The sequence below is a fragment of the Glycine soja genome, chromosome 15 (genome assembly GCF_004193775.1).
Source record: "Glycine soja cultivar W05 chromosome 15, ASM419377v2, whole genome shotgun sequence".
NCBI classification, from domain to species: domain Eukaryota; kingdom Viridiplantae; phylum Streptophyta; class Magnoliopsida; order Fabales; family Fabaceae; genus Glycine; species Glycine soja.
The window spans coordinates 23,505,919-23,526,515 of record NC_041016.1 but is presented as its reverse complement, the minus strand read 5'-3'; positions in this window follow the sequence as shown (position 1 = coordinate 23,526,515).

Here is a 20,597-nt window from a genome sequence, read left to right as displayed (position 1 = left end):
TTTCCAATTAGAATTAGAATATTGGTAATTTGCATGCATACAAATTTATTATGTTGATTACTAATGTGAAACTCTAACTCTTGATGGGACAACAATACTAAAAGTGCGTAAGAACTATATCTAACTTTTTTCCATTTAACATTGTCTCAGGGTAAATGAAAGTTGAATTAGTTACATTGAATTGGTTTGGTTTGGATTTTGGAAAAAATTTCAACCAATTTGATTAAGATCGGCTTGATTTGATTTGGATTTGGATCATTGAATTGTGATAAAAGTAAATAATTGCTATATTTTCTTCAAGTTTTTATCTCCACTTACTGTGTACTCTATATAAATATTTAAGTTTCAGTTTGAAGTGAACCACCTTATAGATAGGACATACTCCATAGTGACTTATGATAAAATCGAGTTTTGAATATATTTTGCAATGAGTTTTTGAGAATATTTGTTAGAAAAACTCACGATTTGGTCCAAGTTAGTGTTAGAAAGGTATTTTAATAGGCTAAAGAGCTACAAAGTTGAGTTTTGGACTCAAATTTGCCACTTTGTTGAACATCAAAATTGTGTTGAAAACCACGACTGTGGTGGATCCTACACTATTGTGTTGAGTCAACCACAACTGTGTTGAGAGCAAGCCAACCGTGGTACAATTCCCATAAAAAGAGAATCAATGTCATCATCACCAAGCAAGATAATGGTGCTGATCCAGGGAACTCAATAGCAAAATTTAAAACTTGAATTAACCGCCAAAAGACCACAGTCATGCTGGGACCAGTAAGGCCATGTTGATGCTACAAAGACAATTACATTTTAGTCATTATAAATAGAAGGCTTAAATGTAATTATGGTCTCCTTATTTTGTTTGATCCATACTTTTGGTTCCTCCATTTTAAAATTGAGACATTTGATCATCTTATTTTTTAAAATATGCGATTTTAGTTTTTCAATTTTAAAATAGAGACATTTAGTCCTCTTATTTGAAAAAATTATAATTTTGGTCAAATTTTCAATTTTGTTTATATTTTATTTCTTTTATTTTGATTTAATTGAATCCTAAACCTAACATATTCATTTAAGGTATCATTGAGAAATGATTTAATTAATTACGAAATAAGAAATAAAATAAATAAAATATAGACAAAATTAAATATTAAACCAAAATTGTAGATTTTCTAAAATACGTGAACCAAAATTGTGGATTTCCTAAAATATGGGGACCAAATGTTTATATTTTGAAATAAGGGGACCAAATTTCAAATGTTTTAAAATTGAAGGATCAAATGTCTCAATTTTAAAATAGAAAAATCTAAATAACATATTAAGTAAAATAGAGGGACCAAAATTGCATTTAAGCCTAAATAGAAAATAGGAACCCTCAGTTATCTGATCTTTTATTTTGTTTTTTAATCTGAGAGTTCTGTGTAAGAAGGCTTTTGTGTAAGGGACTCTTAATTGAGGGAGGATGTAGAGGCTATTATTGGACATTTTGAAGTTTCTTCCCTTCTTGTAATCTTTATGTCTATTATTGGAAATTTCTGCTTCATCATGATCATGAGTGGCTAAATTCTTAGGGCTTGGATTATGATGTAACTATAGTCTTGTACCTCAATTCTAATTTTAATGAAAATCTTGATGTTATTAAGTCAATTGTTTTTCTTAACTATTTTGATTGTTATTTTGGAACTGATTACTCTAAATTTTAGTTAATTTCTTATCAATAACCATTTGCCTGTGATTAATTGACTTGCGAAGAAGTTGAATTTGTATAACTTGTATGACTAAACCTGTTATATGAACTCCCAATAAAATTAATATGTTCATTACCTCTCTATGAATTTACCTTTGCCCTAATTTAATTTTTCTATGGCCAATTGAAAATTGAATTAGGAAAAGGGTATTATAAGACCATGATCAAGAGCTAATAAATGAATTTAAGAGGTAGCTGGCAATTAAAGTGTGGATTAGGGTTTTGATTAGAATAAGAACTGGGGGAAATGAGGTATACGTAAAATCACAATCCTAGGCTAACTCTTGGATTATTATTCTTGCATTGATATTGTGTGCTTACTCTATTCTTTCTTTTTCCACAAATAATTGATAACAACTTCTCAAATTGTTGATTAAATAAAAATTGTTTTGTTGATTGCAAAATTGAATTATTTGGGAATTGCCATTAGTCCTTTGGGTATGATAACCAGATTTAGGTCCATTGTAAGTGCCATATAGGGTGCACTTGCCCTTAGCGAAGATATTTTATGCATCAAGTTTTTGGTGTCGTTGCCTGAGACTAGTTGAATAGTTTTTGAATAATTGATTTTGTGTGAGCCAAGAAATTCTTGTTTGTAGTGTTCATAGTTTTTTATTTTTATTAATTTTTTGTTTTACTTCTTTCTATTTTGTTTTTTTAATTGTGTTTGTTTAATTTTTAAGATTTTTGAAGTTGAGTTTATTTCTAATTTTTCCTTTTCTTGTTGCATTTTAATCCTTCCTCTTGTGTTGATAGTTTATGCTAACTCGATCTTAGAGACCAACACTTGTGAAGAACATGAGAAATAGAGTTGAACAAAAAAGGGAAATGATTGCTACAAGTTGAGGAGGCAATGTCGGTGGAGTTGTTAATTAATAATGATCCAACAACTGAACAAACATTGTTGGACTATATCACTCCTAGGGGGGTAGCAAACATCATTTGTTGCTAGACTTGGTGGCATCAATGTTGAGCTAAACACATGGATTCCTTCAAATGATAGAAAGAAGTCAGTTCAATGGGTTGTGTAACATCGTGAAATTTCCTTCTACATTTCTTTTCTACACATGTAAAAAAAATTTACTGTTAAAGACTAGACAATGGAAATTTTGCACTGTATAATTTAATTTTATGACTGTTGAACAAGTGGCCTCAATAAATTAAGAGGGGAGGTGAATTAAGTTTCAAAATTTCCAACTAACAAACTTTTAACCCCCTTCCAAATGATAGGCTCAGAATGCAGAAGAAGAAGCAACAATCAATTTAATAATGTTCTTTAAACATGCAAGACAAAATTGATTGCAATAACATAAATGAGATAAAGGAAGAGAGAAATGCAAACTCGATTTATACTGGTTCGGCCACTTCCCGTGCCTACGTCAAGTCCTCAAGCAACACACTTGAGATTTTCACTAACTTTGTAAAAATCCTTTTTACAACTTCTGAACACTCGAGGGGTCCCTTTCCCTTATGTTCAGGAAACTCACAATTCAAGAAACAATCAGTCTCTTGATTACAATTGACTTTCTGAGATGAACTAAAAGATTTCTCTCCTTTAGAGTGGATGATACAAATTAAAGTTCCTAGAGGAATTTCTTTCTTTTATAGATGATAATAGAATTTGAAATTCCTGGATGAACTCTCAATAGATTTGCAAGTGTTTCCCTAGAGTTGTTGAGAGAGCATTTAGCAATAAATTTCTCTCTTTTAGAGATGATAATACAATTTGAAGTTCCTGGATAAACTCTCAATAGATTTGCAAGTGTTTGCCCTAGAGTTGTTGAGAGAGCATTTAGCAATAAAGTTCTCTTAGAATATATATCTTTCTCTTGCTTTTCGAAGTCAGACACACATATATATGCCCTTCGTGCCTTTTCAAAATGGTTTGAAGAGATGTGCCTTTTCAAAAAGCTTTTTCTGAAATTCTTCATTGGTAATCGATTACAGGTTTCTGGTAATCGATTACACAGTTATATTTTGAAGGGTCATGACTTTTCAAATTGAATTTCAAGAGTTCCGTTGCTGGTAATCAATTACACATCAATGATAATCGATTACAACTTTTAAATTCAAATTTCAAAACCGTTCTAAAAGCTGATTTTTCAAAATTGTCTTCTGATAATCGATTACACTGCCTGGTAATCAATTACCAGAGCCTTGATCTCTTGGAAACACTTGTTTTAAGGCAAAGGCTTGATCTTGAATTAATCCTGAAGCACTGCTTGTTTGTTGAAGCAACCTTGTATTAATCTTGAAGCAATACTTAACCTTTGAATGTTTGTTGAAATAATCTTAAAAGCAACCTTGTTTGATTATTCTTTGGCATCATCAAAATCATGTATTCATACATTCACATTCTCTCCCTTTTTTATGATGACAATCATTATCAAGTGAATTCTTTTTTACATCATCAAAACCTGCATGATTCATATTTTCCCCCTTTTTGATGATGAAAATCATTATTAAGCAAATTCTTGTTGACATCATCAAAACCTGCATGATTCACATTCTTCCCCTTTTTGATGATGACAACCATTTGTAGGTTAGGAGTAAAAAAACAAAAGAATATCTATCTAGATAGTTTACTCCCCCTTGATTTTGCAATGATTGCTTATATGAAACAATTGAAGATTACATATATTTCATATATAAAAAGTTGTCTCATAAGACCTTACTATCTTATCTTTTATCATTATCAAGTGAATTCTTTTTTACATCATCAAAACCTCCATGATTCACAATGACCGTGTGATTTAATTTATGCTCTGTATGATATTAATCGTATAATTTTAGAGTTAACTTTATTTATTTTTTGTGGAAATAATTTATTTAGTTAGTTGACATAAATTGGAAACTGCCTAGATAAAAAATTTCATCAGTAGTGAAATTGCATTATGCACTGAGCACAGTGTAATTTAACTATGTGTGAGAGTGTTCTCTGTATGAGGATTACTCTAGGTACATGTATTCCTAGGGAGATTAACACATAGGAAGAGGTAGAGTTAGAATGTGTAGGATGCTATGATGCAGTACATGGCCAAAACTTTGAATCTAACAACTCTAATGTCTCAAAGAGCTTCTTGTACCTTTCTTTTCAAACTGAAGTTAATCCCAAGAAGAAGGATGTGAATGTTGTGATGATCAGGAGAAAGAAAGCTAAGGAGGAATTAAAGAAGAAGTAAGAGCTAACTCTAGTTCCAGAAAAAGAAGTTCTTGTTAAGGAGAACCCAACTGCTAAGAAAGAGAAGGAAAGGAAGTATTGACACCTCCACAGATATGTATTTATTTCCCTCAAAGTATAGACAATTTGCTAAATTTCTTGAAATGTTTAAAAAGTTCCATACTAACATTCATTTTGCTGATGTCATTGCTTAAATGCCAAAGTATTCAAAGTTTTTTTTAAAGAAATAATTTCTAATAAAAAGAAATTTTCTAAATTTGAGACAATTGTTCTCAATGAGGAATGATTTGTTGTTGTGCTTGTGAAGTTGCCCTACAAGATAGGAAATTCTTATTTTGAATTTTTTATTTATTTAAGGGACATGAATTAATTTAATGCCTTATCTATTTTTAGAAAAATAGGCATGAAGGAACTACAACCCACAAACATTACTTTACAGCGCGCTAAAGGTCTATTGCTTACCTTAAGGGAATAATTAAGGATGTTGTGGTTAATGTAGACAAGTTCATCTTTCTGGCAGATTTTCTGGTGCTTGATATGAAGGAGAATGAGGACTTCCTGATCATACTGGGGTTAAGGTTAGGCAAACTCACTCTTAGGTTGGGGACTAGTTCTACGGTGCATAGGTCTTGCAACGTGCAAGATTTAAATAATAAGAATGATAGCCATGTGGTATTTTAAGGGAAGATCTGGCAGTGGATATTTTTTAGGCTTACAAAGCACTTGTGATCAAATGATCGATGTGTTATTTAAAAGGAAAATAAACTACATGGATGTGTATTTTCTTTGTCTTTATTTTAAAATTTCAAATCCACTTTTGATTGTTGCTTCACGGGTTGGGTTATCCCTTTACCCGTGGAATTTGGTAGCACCATTCATTCAATTAGGGTTTTTCTAGAATCGTAATCATGATATCGATGTTGTTTTGCTTATTTCTTCCCTAAGTTGTTGTTGTTCGTTCATTGTGACACTGACACCGCTCTTCTCTACTCTTGCCCAAGCCTTGTTGTGCTTAATGATTTGCTTTTGTTATGGTGAGAATAAGGAGATTTTTTTTTGCTGTCTTAATTGATTCTTTAGTTCGATTTACATTAAATTCATGTGATCATAATTGTGTAGGGACACAAGAATGAGTGGTTGTGGTTGTAGTTTTCATTGCATATCAAAGTATTATAATGCCTTATTCTATACTTACACCAGTCGTATAACACCCTAATGAAATTTTTTATTAGCTTTGCAGGTTATAGACTAAAATTGCAACAAAGTATTGCTCAAATTTCTATGGCAGGATAATAAAAAAACACACTCACAAGTAAGATTGAATTTGTTAGTTGAATGCGAGTATTGCATTTTTTTTAGGTACATGTAAACTTATTATTATTTTTTTGTGGCTGTCATCGGGGTTTTGGAGGATATTAGCTTAATGGTTAACAACGATGACAATATATATGTTGATGAGGATGCAAATGAAGTTGACTAGGGGAATGAAACTAATGATGGAGTCCTAGAAATGGATAGTAATGATGTAAACAATATAGATGGTTTGGAAGAAGAAAACTCAATTTCTGAGGGAGAGGAAAATGAAGAGGATAAAGATGAATTAATGGAAGATGATGAAGTATTGGAGGAGAAGAGTGACTTTGCATATGAATTTTGAGGATGTTTTGGGTTTGTTGTAAATGGTATAAGCATTAACAGTCTGGATGACATATACTCAATTAACATGCAGAATTTAACATTTGATCACTTGGAAAGGTTAGATTTTCTTGATCTAGAAACTACTTACCATTTCTATTGTTGGTATACTAGAGTGAATGATTTTTCAGTTTGCAAAAGCAATATAATTAGACCTACACAAGGGGGGATTCTACAACAAATATTTGTATATTTTTAGGCTGGTTATAGAAAAACTAGTTTAGGAAAAAAGAAAACATAAGTCAAAGAATAAATCAAGGTGTGGGTGCAAAGCAATGTTTTGTGTTTATGTGAACATTTCTACTTGTCGTTGGTGTATAAAAATATTTGTTATTGATCATAATCACACACTTTTGGGACTCCATATTATTGTGGAATGCTGCTAGGACATAGGAAAATGATAGAAACTGATTTAATGGAAATTAAAAATTACAAAAAGGTAGGCATTCAGCCTCCCCAAATGTATGTTGCCTTTGCCAACACATTTAGTGGGTATCAAAAGGTGGGATATATTAGAAAAGACACTTATAACCAAGTGGTTAGACAGAGGCGTCAACATTCATCTGATGCTAGTGCTACGTTGAAATACTTGCAAAAGTTGCATGCAAAAGACCTGATGATGGTTGTATCTCTTACTGTTGATGATGAAAATAGGCTCCAATATCTCTTTTGTTGTGATGGTGAAAGCCAGATAAAGTTTAAGAGATAAGGTGATGTGTTGGCTTTTTAGGCAACTTATAAGAAAAATAAGTATCTTTGTCCATTGGTGGTGTCGTTAGGTGTAAATAATCATAACCAAACAATTGTGTTTGGTGCAACACTAGTAAGCAATGAGACAAAAGACACTTATATTTGGTTGTTGGAGAAATTTTTTGATGCTATGGAGCAACAAGTTACATCTTCGATCATCATTGATGGTGACATTGCTATGAGGAATGCAATGAGAAAGGTGTTTCCAAATGTTCATCATCGGATGTGTGCGTCACATTTGTTACGCAACACAACTAGTAATGTGAAAAACCTAGATTTCTGCCATATTTGAAAAAGCATATGCTTGGAGACTATGATGTTCCCCAATTTAAAGACAAATGAAATGAAATGGTTTTAACTTGAGGGCTTGAAGATAATAATTGGCTTGTTGAATCATATACGAAAAAGTCTATGTGGTCAAAAACTCATATATGGGGAATTTTTTTTGCAGGTTTTAGCACTATATTCAGATGTGAAGCATTCCATGGATATTGTAACATTCCATTTTTCATAAATAAATTAAAAAATATTTTTATTTATAAATAAATAGAGTTTTAGAAAAAAAATGATGAGGTTTTTATAATTAAATAATAAGAAATAACTTTACTAAAATAATGGTTTGAAGGAGAGAAAAAAAAGAAAGATATTTGATAGATTCATTTGATAGGATATAAAATAGAGTAATTGTTTATAGAATAATAAAAATAAATAAATAGGGTAGATAATAGGTTGTGAGTACCCTAGCTATAAATAGAGACATGTTATGTCAGTTTCCAGACTGACCATAGCTTCTGCACCTCCTCCTCCTCTCAATTTCGTTTTCTCTTTTCCCCGTCGTCATATTTTAGCACCAAGTTCGAAACTCAATTCCGAGCATGCTCACCATTGGAAATTACAAAAACATGTCGGAGCTTAGAGAAATACCCTTTGCATCGTAGCCTTTTCTTTTCCTGTAGAAACCCAAAATCATCTCAGTAAAACTACAATCTCGGTCTCATTAACCGTTGGATCGTCGTAAAATTTAGACACATGGTTCACAATTAATTTTCCCATCAATGAAGGCTTCAATGATATGTGAATATTATTACTGTCTATGTGTGTGTGTTTGTGTGTGTGTGCATGTGTATATATATATATATTGTGTCATGTAAATATTATTACTGTGTGATGTGTATATGAGTTATTAGGCGTGATAAATTATTATAATGAGATTATAATATTGTTATGGAGATTGAGTAGTGCAAAGTGGAATGTGTCAATTTGCGAGATACATGTAAACATGAGATGATTGATTGTAACATAATGAGATGTGAAATTGTAAACATGAGTTTTAGTTGTAAGTAAGTGTGTGGTTAACACTTGATGTGACATTACTTGTGGTGTGAGCTGTGAATTGTACAATAACCCGACCAATGTTTATCTTGAGAAAAGTGTTGATGTGCAGTGTTAAAGGGAAAATGTAGGTTTCCTATTTAGGAACTAGCGTTAAATTGTAGCGCAATGTGTTAAACGTGTTTGAAACATGAGTGTGAGGTCGTGAGTATTGTATAATTCATGGGCGGTGTCTATAAATTGAATATGTGATGAATTGTGGAATAACATGTTGCTTTGAGATTATAATATTGTTATTGAGATTGAGTATAAGTGCAAAGTTGAACATGTGTTAATTTGTGAGATACATGTAAACATGTGATGGTGGATTGTGTGAATGTATGTATACATGATTTTGATGATGTCAAAGAAGAATCTAACAAGGCTACTTCAAATGATAAGCATTTGCTTCAAGAATAATTCAAGATTGCTTCAACAAACAAAGCCTTGTTTCAAGATTCACTAAAGACCAAGCCTTTCCTTAAAACAAAGTGCTTTCAAGACATGCAAGGCTCTGGTAATCGATTACCAGGAAGTGTAATCGATTACCAGAAGACAGGGTTGAGAAATAGCTGTTGAAAAAGGTTTTGAATTTGAATTTTCAACATGTAATCGATTATCATATGTTTGTAATCGATTACCAGCAACGGAACTTGGGAAATTCAAATTCAAAAGTCATAACCCTTCAAATTATAACTGTGTAATCGATTACACAAACATTGTAATCGATTACCAGTGGAAAGTTTTCAGAAAATCTGCCAACAGTCACATCTTTTCATTAGATTTGTGAATGGCCATCAAAGGCTTATAAATAGGTGACTTGGGCACAAATTTTATAAAGAGAGTTTTGCTTGGTAAAAATGTCTTATCATCTCAAAAGACAATGAGAGAGATTCCAAAAGAACTTCATTGTCAAATGCTCTCTCAAAAGAAATCCTTGGCCAAACACTTGCAAAATCTATAAGGATTCTTACATGATCTTCATTGTAATATTCTTCTCTTGAAGAGAGAATTCTTCTTCCATTCTTCTTATTCAATGAGATTGGTTAAGAGACTGTGAGTCTCTTGTTGTAAAGGATTCCTGAACACAAGGGATGGGTTGTCCCTGTGTGGTTCAGACTTTGTAATGGATTTTACAAAGATAGTGAAAATCTCAAGTGGGTTGCTTGAGTACTGGATGTAGGCATGGGAAGTGGCCGAACCAGTATAAAACTGTGTTTGCATTCTCTCTTCCCTTATCTCATTTATGTTATTGCAATCAATTTTGCCTTGCATGTTTATAGAACATTATTAAATTGATTGTTGTTGCTTCTTCTGCATTCTAAGCCTATCCCTCTTAAGATTATTGAGGCCACAAGGTCTAACAGATTGTGACGTTATGAGATGTGAAATTGTGAACATGAGTTTTAGTTGTGAATAAGTGTGTGGTTAACACTTGATGTGACATTACTTGTGTTGTGAGCTGTGAATTATACAATAATCCGACCAGTGTTTATCTTGAGAAAAGTGTTGATGCATAATGTTAAAGGGAAAATGTAGGTTTCCTATTTAGGAACTAGTGTTAAATTATAGTGCAATGTGTTGAACGTGTTTAAAACATGAGTGTGAGGTCGTGGGTATTGTATAATTCATAAGCAGTGTCTACACGCAAAAATGGATTTAGGAGTTGGACCTAAATTAGGAGGGAGAGGCCCTAATGGACTCTTCGGAGTGTAGGCCTTGGGAGTAAATACATCCGGTTTGAGTGCTCCTTTAAGCCTGTATCGATCCCACATGGTTGGAGCATTTTTGCAAAATAACGTGACCTTGACTGGTCTCCCTATGATTTTACTTAGTGAGAGTGACCTGACATACCCATTTTGTAGTATGCTTTGTTATGTACTCCTAAGTGCCCCAGGGTGATTTTTCACTAACATGGTACCACATTACATATAGGCTTGAGTCTTAGCATAAATGTTGCATAACGCTTGCTAATTGTTTATTATGAAATTGATGAGTGTTATTATGTCTTGATCAAAGTATATGATTCATGTGTAATGTGATTGATGATTGATTATTCAAAAGTGAATTTTAAATAACAAAGTGGTGGAATTATGTGAGTTATGTTTAAGTAATTTCTATATCATTTATATGATATATATATATATATATATATATATATATATATATATATATATATATATATATATATATATGTATGTATGTATGTATGTAGTTGTCTTGTTTCTTTATTAGTTAGGAATGTGATAACTCACTCCCCTCTAGTTGTTTTGTTTGGATCATGTGATGATCTCGAACTTTGTGTTCGAGGAAGCAGATGACTAGGTGAATTGTTTTAAGGAACCTTGTGCTGAAAGACGTTGGAACACAATGCTCTGATAGGATATGACATTGGGACATATGTTTCTATATTAATTGCATGAAGTCGTGAACGGCCTTGTTTTAAGCCAAGATGATTTTAGTATTTATCGGAGTATGTCATTTTATGATGTTAGACAAGTGAATGTGAACCTTTTACCCTTTTGAAAGGCTTTTATTTAAATCTGTTTTAAAAGCTTTTAATTAATTTTGAATTCTTATTCCTTTTATTATTAGTACATATATGTATGAAGTAGAGGGTGTTACAGATATCTTATAAAGTATGTTGATTCTAAGATAAATTTGATAGATTTTCTAGAATAATTTCATAGATGCATTTATTATTTTTGTCATAGAGAGTTTGAAGTTGACTTTTAGTATGATTTTGAAATTTATGTGTTAGAAACGAATTTATATTCTAATGAGGAGTCTATTGCAAGACACTTCACTAAAGAGGTGTTTCAAAATTTTCAATTGTATCTTAAAAAACCTCAATGTCAAGATTGGTTGAATGTCAAGAAATGACTATGTGCTTAGTTTACACAGTGAACAAGTATCGCACTGATCGTATACGACACGTATCATTTTGACCCACATTGGATCAATTTAAGTGTTCATGTGAATGAATGGAGTCCATCGGTGTACTATGTGACCACATTTTGACTATTGTCTTGCATCTTGATATGCTTGAACTGCCAAATAGTCTACTTCATGGTAGGTGGAAAAATAGGGCTAATGATGAAATTCGTACTACTTTTGGTGTTGATTCGTCATTTTGGGATTCACAATTAATTGCCAGATATGTTAAATTGGTTCAAGTTTAAAGAGAATTGTGCCACCATGCTTATCACAATGATGAAGAGTATTGTAATATGGTTGAATTGTTCACTGATCTTTCGCAAATTGAAGATGAAATTTTTTTTAAGGATGTTCTTGATGAGGATGAAATTGATGTGCAGAAGTTCTAGACGATGTGTTAGATCCGTAACACATTCGACTCAAAGGATGTGGTGAAATGAATAATAGTCAACCGAGAAGACATTGAAGAACATAAACATGTGGTAATTATGGTCTAAAGGGACATAATAAACGTTCATGCACCTTAACCTCCCAAGCAGATGAAGCTGATATGGTTATAGAATCTTAAGCCTTTCCATGAAACCTAATTTAAATTATACGAAAGTAATTAATTGATTGTTCATTTTAAATTGTTTCCTTTTCAGTAGTTGGATGGTTGTCCTCGTATGTACTAATAGTTCAAGCATTGTTTTTATTGTTGGATGATTGTCTCCCTTTCATAGAGATGAACTTGGTGATTGTAGCCAAACTTGACCGTCTTTATTGATTTTAAGTTTTTATTTCTTAATGGGTCAGTTGCTATTCTTATTTGTATTTTATGTTTTTCGTTAGTATAGTAACATGTCAAGTATTAAGATCACTCTGACTTATATTGTTGTGTTTCCCAAAATGAACTCTTTGTTTAGTTGTGTTGATTATATCACGTCCATGAGTGATACGTTTGCAAGGTGTGTTAATGTTGGGTGTGAACATGTGACAAAATTATCATATTAAGTTGAAGGAATTATTTAAGGTTTGTCAAAATTCGTAAATGATAATGATAATGACCCATTGTAAGATAGTTAATGCCTCAGCCGAATGTACACTAGTTTAGAATTATGTGGCTATGTTACAAGGTTTTAAATTATGACATTAAAAAATGGACATATGATCCAATGTAAGCTAAAAGGTAAAAGCTCAAGCAAATATATTTTCAACAAAATTGTTGTGTGCACGAAAAATATGATTGTTTGGTATAGGTAAGCTATTACACACTTGGTTGAACTTGCTAATGATCATAATATTTTTTAAAATTCAGAGGTAGTTTATTTTCATAGGGAAATCTAAGATACTTTAGATTTAGTACAATATGTTCAATTTGGACCTCTTATTCAACACCTTATGCAACCACAACGAGTTCAATAAGAATATCAATGCTAATTCATGAACCACATTATGTATGACCACTATAATATGGAATAACAATTTTGTTCCCAACATACTTTTCAAAATATTACATGATAGAACCAGGTGATAGTGTCTTTAGCCATGACATTCATTTTGTATCATTTGAATGTCAAACAAAATTGAAATAACCCAAAAAAAAAAGCAAGCCCAATTAGTTGAACAAATTCCAAAATTTCAAAATATTACATCATAAAACTGGGTGATAGCGTCTCCAATCATGACATTCATTTCGTGTCACCCAATTAGTTGACACTAGACCTAAAACAAATTTGGGTCACAAAAAACTTTGCCAACTGAGACCAAAATTAATTTGTGGATTATTCAAAATGAAAATGCATTCCATATTTTCCAGTTGGGTTTTGTGCTATTGATTAAAGTCTATTTAAAATTGTTGTGGTTTCCTAATAACAATCCCATTGCCCCTTTTATGCGTACATGCATGTCTTCTAGTAGCATATAAATTGAGACATTGAGCCTGAGAGTTATTTTTTGGATAAAGTAAGTAAAACAAACAAAGACCTAATACATATAATTGGAAAAAAAAACTTATGATTCTATAAAGGCTATTGATGAATAAGTGTTCCATTAGTAACCATTTCAGTGTCCATACAACAAAATTGTAACCATAACAATTGCACCAAATATTTATCCACTCACATAGTATACAAATATTATTCATTCATACAACATAGTTGCTAGCAAAGTCACTTACCTATTGTCACAACTAGGGATGCCTCTAGCTTCGGTTATAAGCAAATTTGAAAATTTTGTTAGTCGAAAGTTGATTTAATCTGAGTCAAACACATTGGTCGTAATTTCAAACATGACTTGTACCTATATAAACAAAAAGTATACAATTAATGAAATTTATTTTGAGTGTATTTGTGATTGTTGTTATAGAACCGATTAAACTATGAGAACATTAACCAATTTCTTTATTGTCTCGACTTTTTCTTCTAATGACTCATTGGTCAAATACGAGTCCAAATCATAAAATTTGCCTTCTTTTACATGAATGACCATGAGGTACCAGTGTTCCTTGTTTTCATGAATGAGAATATAAATCTAGAACACAATAAACAAACAATGCACATTTGGTTTATTATGTTGAAGAAAAGTGATAAAATTCATGCATTCCCTCAATGGGTAGCTGGCTTGAATTACGAATTTGAGGTCCACAAAAGGTCATAGTCAATCCTTCCCATGATATCCCATCAACACCTCTACACTTTCGCCATATATAGCATTTGTGTTAAATAATATTTAACAATTAAAAATTAGGAAGCAAGTAATACCCCAATATACAAACTCACAAAGTGAATTTGTTGAAGGTAAAAATATACCTCAAATGTAGGGAGTAGACACCAAATAGTTTGATGGGTCTTGTTAAGTTGTGAATTTGTGACTTTTATTGCACTAAATAAAATTATCGAGCAAAAAGATGACAAACACTGAGTCCACTTACAATCCACTAGTTCACATGTTAAATTAATAAGCAACTACTTATTATATAGTGTATGACACGTAACCTCTGATGGGATGATTCTTGAGGGACATAAGCTTTCAAAGTCTTTTTTTGACCCTATGTTATTTCCTACATGGAAAATGATTTTGCTCCCACTGTTTCAAGTAATGGGAAATGTAATTACCATTAATTAGACAAACCAGATTTTCATTATAAATAAATTGTACTAGAAGAATAGTTACAACACGTAACAAAAAATAAATCATATGACCAAAAAGAACCTTACCTTGGGTCTGCTTCAGAATTGAAAACATATGCACACAATTGGCTCTTTGTCAATGTTAGCTTCATGTCTGTCATTGATTCAAACAAACACAGAGCGCCCTAATTTTGTAATACACACATAGTTTGCGTATATTATAAATGAATAATGTTGCCTTAATGTATAAATGTTACCAAATAGTTATATTAATAAAAATGTTAAGGCTTTTTGCACCTATAAGTTGTCAACTTCATTTGTTATTAGTACCTTTGGCATAGCCTCACAATTCACCTTATGAGCATGCATTTTTCCTTTTTGGCATACAACATTTCCTTTTGGCAATGCCTCCTTTTGTGTCATGGCCTTTTTTGAAGGTTGTTTGATGCTATTTGTAGACATACTTGCTCCTTCGATTTTTGGCCTTTTAAAGTTGGGGTAGACTTATGTTGTGGAAATGCCAACCGTCTATAGGCCAACATTGATTGTGATTGAACTTGCAAAGATGGACAAAGTATTGAAAATATGTATACTACATGGAACAAATTTAAAGTACAAGTTTTTCTTTTTGTCATTTTGGTAAAAGTTTGATCATTTTAGTGTAGTTCAACTAACATTTGACTTCATCTCTCTTATAGTTAGTCAACAAAGTGTATATCAGTTGACTTTTGCACTGTGGATTTTCCAATGTTGCTATGGATAAATTTATCCTTCAAAGACGAATTTGTTTGATTGTTGTTTTCATCATCTTCTAAGTCATCAATGATGATAGTGCCAATGTCCTTGTCCTTATCTGCTAACTTATTCGTTGATATTTCATGAGACTTTTGACCATCATTGTAGCCCTCCACATCGAAAGAGATTGACTTATCAAAAGTATAAAAGAGAGAATTACTCTGTGTTTGACTAACTCTAATTTGTTTTGGGGTCTCTCATGAAGAATTATTTATGATAAAGTATATCATTGTTTTGAAGAAGTCATTATTTCTTACATCCATTTCCTTGATGTTATGACCCAAAGCCTATTTTCAGTGAAACAATAAAAGCAATGTTACTATTTTATAAAAGCAATGTATTTTGTTTATTTTGAAAGCATATTACAATAATTTGGTTCAACCATATCATTAGGTTGTATGTAAGGCTGATTGTTTTCTTTTATGTCTTTCACATCACCATCTTTCTTCTGCTTTTTAGATACTTTGGGATTGTCTTAAAAATCCCTATTGAGCAATACGCAACGTTCTGTTAACTCAAAAATATTTCCATAAGCACACAAATGTGTCTATGGAAAAACAATTTTAAGAATATTCAATACCAACGATTGAAAAAGTTTTACTCAGTCATATGAAAGTTATCATACCCATTTCATGGTTGCCAAAGTGATATGTTACCAACCATGTCCTAGTGGTTGTTTTCTTTCTTAACACGAGTAAAGAAAAATGAAGGAAGAACAGGGATTGTGGTGAGATCAAGCTTTTATAATAAGTAATTTTATTTTCTTATAATAAAACAATAAAACAAGCCTTCCAAAAGGCTCCATAAAAATAATTAAATTTAACAATTCAAATCTCTAATGACAAGATTTGAAACTTCAGACACGTCCATCATAATTATTGGCCACTAGCTGAATTGCACAACCAAAATATCTATCAGCTGTTCTCGTATGTGTCAGTTCAACATTTAATGCAAGCTAGCAATTTTTACTGGGAATTCATGAGACTAGTCTTGTTGTAACTGTATAAATACATGATTTTTTTCTAAAGTTAAATTACTATCATGGTCACACTTAATATTCTATTTGAACCATCATAATTATTAAAGGAATGTAATAACCATTAATCTTACTTTAATAAAAAAAAACCCTTAATCTTAGTGATTAAGCTAAGGGGAATTATATGTTGGATCAAGTGGCCTCGGAATAACTAAGAAGGGGCGGTTGAATTAATTATTAATGTGTCTTGACTAATTAAAAAAGTTATCCTTCTTAATGTTACTAGATTCAACTAGGCTTTTACTTCTAAGTTACAAAAGTAAAGAACAGAAACAATAACTTAACCAAAAGTAAAAGCGGCAATTAAAAGTACATAGCAGAAATTAAAGAGTATAGGAAAGAAGAAGACAAACACAAGATTTATACTGGTTCGGCCACAATCCGTGCCTACATCCAGTCCCCAAGCAACCAGCGGTTCTTGAGATTTCTTTCAACCTTGTAAAATCCTTTACAAGCCAAAGATCCACAAGGGATGTACCCTCCCTTGTTCTCTTTGAAAAACCAAGTGGATGTACCCTCCACTTGAACTGATCCATAAGAGATGTGCTCTCTCTTGTTCTCAGTATAACAACCCAAGTAAATGTACCCTCTACTTGTACCACAACGGATGTACCCTCCAATGTGTTAGGACAAAGAATTCTCAGGTGGTTAGTCCTTTGAATCTTTGTAAGGGAAAACAAAAGATATCTCAGGCGATTAGTTCTTTGAAATCTTTTGTTTAAGGGGAAGGGAAGAATCAAAAGAATTCTCAGGCGGTTAGTCCTTTGAATTCTCTTGGAAGAGGGAGAAGGGAAACACAAAAGAACTCAGGCGGCTAGTCCTTCGATTCTTTTGGCAAGAGAGAGAAGTGAATGAAGAAGAAGAGTAGCACAAGTTTTTGGTCAATAAACTTTTCTTGAAAGAGAAAGTATTGAACAAAAACTCTTAGAAAGATGAAGAGAAATTAATCAAAAAGTTCTGTAAAAACAAACGTTATTAAAATTCATGTCATGGTCACATATTTATAATCATTTGATGACTCAAGTAAAGTTTGTGACTCTTGGCAATTTCTTTAAAACTAATCACCTTTTAAAAATTGTGACTCTTTTTAAAACTAGTCACCTTTTAAAAATTGTGACTCTTTGGCATCATCAAAATAATCTTGGAAGTCATTGCTTCTACAATCTCCCTCTTTTTTATGATGACAATCCTGAAATCAAAATGATACATACAAGTTTTGTTCTACCGTTCACTCATCTCTTTCTCCCCCTTTCTTTTTGAATTTATGCTTAATTTTAATATAATATCTTAATTTCTAAAATACCAATTTTTATCTCCCCCTTTGGCAACATCAAAAAGGCCAAAGTGCGTAAAACATGAATAATTTAAAACATACATAAAGCATAATTTGTAAAACAAACATAACTGATTCTAAAACATACATAAAGCATAATTTGAATAAAACCAAATTGAAATGCAAACCACTTAGTCATATATCACAAACCATAAACATCATGTTCAGTCATACTAAGCAAATATTAAAAGAAATACTAAGTGTTCAAATGTCATAATAATATAGCCAAATACACGACTAGAAATCAAAATACTAATAATAATAATATCTAAACTAATGGTGGTGGTGGAGGTAAATCAAGGCAGTCGCGAATGATGGTGACATCTTCTTCAACCTTTGCAATCCTTGAGTTCATCTCCTCGAATCGTGTGTCCACTTGATGTTCCAAGGAGTCAAACCTCTCACCAACATAGGTTTAAAGTCCATTAAACTTGTCCAAAATACTCTGAAGGAGAGAAGAGTCCCTTTCAACCGGTAAGTGTCCTTCATCATCATTTGGTTGAACACCCTTTTTTACCCAAGAGTCATCACGCTCTTTGCGGTAACCAAAGGACGCAACCACAACAGCACCGATCAAGAAAGATCTCTTGATTGGAACATATGGTTCAGAATCAAGAGGGATGTTAAAATGTTGAAGGAACAAAGTAACTAAGTGTGGATAGGGTAAAGGAGCATTTAATCGCAATGCCTTATGCATGCGATACCAGACTAGATGTGCCCAATTAATTTGTCGGCCGGTATGAAAGACCTACATGACTATTAGATCTTCTTCAGAAACCTATGCAAGGTTTGAAGATCTAGGGAGTAGGATACGAACAATTAGATAATGAAGGATGCGGCTTTCAAGAGCCAATGAACCGGCAAGCAGCCTTCCGATCATATCCGCTTGGTTGGTGCAAACCATCCGGCGGGCATCATGCACAGAAAAATCAAATTTTCAATCATCGTCCAGTGTACCTTCAAATGATACACCTTCGCTAGACAATTGGGTCAAATCATAGAAGCGGGATTGGTCAATGACCATCTTTATCCCATAGACTTCAGAAATCAAGGTACTTTCTTGAATTTCAAGGTTAGAATAAAAAAATTTTACCAATTCAAAATACACAGGCAGTTTTAAAGACATAAAGGGAATGAGATTTGAGTTCTGAAATGCTTGAATGCATTCAAAACTCTCATCAGAAAAGAAATTCATATCTATGAACTTAGGGTCAATGATAGAATGAGAGGAGAAGAGGTTTTTGTATCGTATACATTGTTCTTTCGATGAGAACAATGGGGAGGAGGAAATGGAGGAAGGAATTGTAGTATCCTGAGCCTCGGAGTGTCGTTGGCTTCTACTCGAAGAACCTTTGCGCTTCTTTGATGGTTCCACCATTTGAGAGACTTATTCAAAATTTCGATCGGTTGAAATGAAAGAGAATGACAAAAGATGAATTTTGGGCTTTGTGGGACGTGATTTGGATAAGAAATGAGTGAGTTATGGCAGAAAGAAAAATTGGAAATGAGGGTTTCGCGAGAGAGATGAAGGTGCTGGTTCGTGAATTCTGAAATTTGAATATATAAGCACCAGGGACGCGTTGTAATCGATTACATCTTTTTGGTAATCGATTACACTTAGCCTGACTCGCTGTAATCGATTACATATTGTGGTAATCGATTATCAGAGAGCTTTTTAGGAGAACTAAGTGCTAAATGAATTCTTAGAGTGAAAGGATTTGAAAAGGGGTCAAAATACTTTATATCTAAAAACTCTTATATGAAAATAAATATATATATATAACATAATAGATTTTTGAAAAAACTTTTTGAATGACTTTTAAGCAAGTAATTCACATATCATACTAAAAATGATGCAAGAATCATAGGCACTATCAAGTATTTGTTTTAATAATAAACTTCATGCTTTGAGAAAGAAAAAAAATTAACTCAATCAAACATTTAAGCACAAAATTCACAATAGCAATCAACCAAGACAAACAAATAAAAAAAATTTAGTCATCATATAAACAACTTAATTGAAAGGAAAGTTTCAACCAAACAAATTTAAAAGAGAATGGTTTTGATGTTAACTTTTTCATGATTTAAGTGCTTAGATATTTAAAGATGGAAGTCAAAATTTTGTTTTTCTTACTTAAACTTTTTGAGAGATGTTCTCATCACTTTCATAGTCCTTGGATAGAAGGTTGATCTCCTTCTCTGAACCATCGGATGAGTCATTGTCATCCCAAGCAATATACGTTCTTGGATCTTCTTTCTTTATAGCTTTTTTTCTCATTCTTCTCGGGCCATGACTCATTTGAGGGGCAGTTTGCCTTTATGTGACCGGGTTGATTACACTTATAACATTTAAGTATTGGAGAAACTTCTTGAGATCTCTTCCCATTGTTGAAGTTATGGCTTCTCTCCATTCTTCTATTTTTGATGAATTTATGAAACTTCTTCACAAAGAGTGAGAAGTCCTCTTCATCATCAAACTCTTCTTCTTCTTGCATTGAGGAGGAGGCTTTGAGTGCTATGCTTCTTTTCCTTTTGTCGGTCTCTTCATTTTGGTTGAGACGTTGAAGTTCCATTTCATGTTCTTGCAATTTGCCAAAAAGAGTGGCAAGAGACATAGAGGAAAGATCTTTACTTTCAAAAAT